This window comes from Rissa tridactyla, unplaced genomic scaffold (assembly GCF_028500815.1).
Source record: "Rissa tridactyla isolate bRisTri1 unplaced genomic scaffold, bRisTri1.patW.cur.20221130 scaffold_382, whole genome shotgun sequence".
In the NCBI taxonomy this organism is placed as follows: domain Eukaryota; kingdom Metazoa; phylum Chordata; class Aves; order Charadriiformes; family Laridae; genus Rissa; species Rissa tridactyla.
Window position 1 is genome coordinate 20001 of NW_026529595.1, and position 2500 is coordinate 22500.

Below are 2500 nucleotides of genomic sequence, written 5' to 3' on the forward strand. Positions count from 1 at the left end.
GACCTCGCTCCCCCCCCACCCGCCGGCGGGCGCTCGGGGGGCGGCGGGTCGTCGGGGAGAGACGGGAGAGGAAGGGGGGGCGGCGACGGGGATGACCCCCGTCCCCGGCACGCTCGGCGCGCGCGCGCGGCAGCGACGGCACGGGTACCGCGCGGTACCCACCCGCAGACAGCCGCCCGCGCGGGAGGGCCGGGGACGAGGCCCGCGCCTCCCCCCGACCGGCGTCTCTCCCCACCGCCGCGCCGGGCCCGACCGGACTCGGCGAGCCCCGGCCAACCACCGGCGAGACGAGCTCCGCAGAGCGGGCGCTCCGGGAGCGGGGAGCTTCGGAGCGCTCCCCGAGTCTGCACTTAGGGGGACGAAGGCCCTCGGGAGGGGCCTGCGAGGCACCCCAGCCGCGCCGCTCGTGCGGCCGTCGCCCGGCCAAGGGGCGGCGGCCGAGCCGGCGATTGATCGCAAAGCGACGCTCAGACAGGCGTAGCCCCGGGAGGAACCCGGGGCCGCAAGTGCGTTCGAAGTGTCGATGATCAATGTGTCCTGCAATTCACATTAATTCTCGCAGCTAGCTGCGTTCTTCATCGACGCACGAGCCGAGTGATCCACCGCTAAGAGTTGTCTCGTCTTTCGGCACCGCCCCGCGCGCGCGGGAGGGCCGGGAACGCTCGCCAGGAGCGGCCCCTCTCGGAGGACGGCCCAACCGCCTGCCCCGCCGGCCGGCCCCCCCTTCCTCCCCTCGCATCCCCGCGCGGGGCGGGAGGGGAAAGAACGGCGGAGCGCGGCGCGACGGGGGCGAGACGGAGGGGCCTCGCCTCGACTGACCGTACGAGCACGCCCAAGGAGGGCCAGAAAGGAAGGAAGGAAACGCCCCGAGAGGCGACGAGGGCCTGGGAGCCCGCGCTCCCCACCGGCCGAAGGCGACGGCAAGCGCCTCGCTCGCTTCGGGGGCGGCCCAGGCGCCCGGGCTCGGTCCGGCCTCCGCACGGAGGCGGCGGCGCGCCCGGCCGCTCCGCCTGTCCGCCTCGAGCGGGCGGCGCGGGGGGCCCCGACGGCTACCCCGCGCGCGCGCCTCCGCGCGCGCCGCTCCGCCGCGCCACGGGCAGCCTAACTCCTCCCCGGGGTCCCGTCCCGACGGCACCTCGGCGGCTCCGCGCCGCCGCGGCCGGACGCGGACGCGCCCCGAGCCGGCGACGCACGACGCCCGCGGCCCGCCGGACGGCGGCCCGCCGCGCGGCGGCCGCCCGCCCCGGCACCGCCGCCGCCGCCGCTTCCCGTCTCCTTCCGCGGGCACGCGCCGAGCGGAAGGCGGACGGCCGCCTGAGGCGGGGGCGGCTCCCGCTCTCCCCGTTTCCACGCGGAGACCGGGAGTGGGACGCCCCCGCTTGCCCCGACCGCCTGCACGGCTCGGCCGGGAAGGCGAAGACGGGGAGGCGAAGCGGCTAGGCGGGGCCCGGGGCCGGGACGGCCTCGGCGGCGGGGGGCTCCGTCCGGCTAGACCGAGCGGCGACGCCGCCGCTCGGGCAACGGGGTGCCGCCCTCGCCGGCGCTTAGCGGCGGGAGAACGCCGAGCGCTCGCCCGGACGGGGGAGGGAGGAGCGGCGCCGCAGACGCGACGCAGCCGCTGCGACGGAGGCGCGGCGTCCCTTCCCGCCCCCCCCCCGCGCACAGGGTGTGCGGGGGGAGGGCGTAGGGCCGCCCGGCGGCGGGTCCCCCCCTTGCGGGGACCCGCCGCGAGCCCCGGCGGGGAGCCCGCGCTCCTCGCCGGGGTCGCCCGTTCCGAGGCGGGCAGGTCGGACACGGCCGACCGCTCGCGCCGCGGTCTCTCCGCCGAGACCGGGCCGCGGAGAGGGGGGGGCAGGGGTGCCCCTCCCCGGCACGGGCCGCCCGCGGGACGCGGTCGCAGGCGACGGCCGTCCGGGAGAGGCTCTCTCACCGCGAGAGAGAACTCCCGGCCGCCGCCGCCGGCCGGCCGGCCCCCCGGGCGACGCCGAGCCGCCCGAGTCTTTAAACCCCCGCCCGGCCCCCGCGGCCCTTCGACCCCCGGAGACGCGCCGAGAGACGCGCCGAGGGAAGGGACCGCGAGAGCGCGGACGCTAGGTACCTGGCCCTGGGGCGAGGGAAACGAACTTTAGGCCCCGCGGGGGTGCCTCCCCCACTGCCACCTTCGGGGGAGCGTCCGCCCGCGGGGGCCGCGCCCGACGTCCGCCGCCACAACCACGTCCTCCGGCCCCGGGGCCCGGGGTTTCCCTCTGGCCCGGCGCTGCGCCCGGGAGGAGAGCCGTGGCTCGGGCCGCCCGCTGGGAAAGCGGGACGCCACCCGGCTTGCCGAGCCTCGCCCGCCGAGGGCGAGCGCGGCGGCGGAGCCCCCTTCCCGGCTCCCCAGGCAGGAGAGGGACGGGGGGCGGGGGACGCCGCCGCGCCGCTCGGCGCGCCGTACCCGGAACGCCCGGAGCCCTCCGCGGGCTTACCCGGCAGCCCTACCGAACGTCCGTGCGAGAAGGGA

The 2500-nt window shown here is 79.5% G+C and overlaps 1 non-coding gene across 1 annotated transcript; it reads right to left on the reverse strand.

Moving 5' to 3' along the window:
- Nucleotides 1-461: 461 nt before the first annotated feature.
- Nucleotides 462-614, reverse strand: LOC128903499 (5.8S ribosomal RNA). The gene has a single exon (XR_008464105.1). It is a non-coding gene; the product is annotated as a 5.8S ribosomal RNA (ribosomal RNA).
- Between the last annotated feature and the right edge of the window lie 1886 nt (nt 615-2500).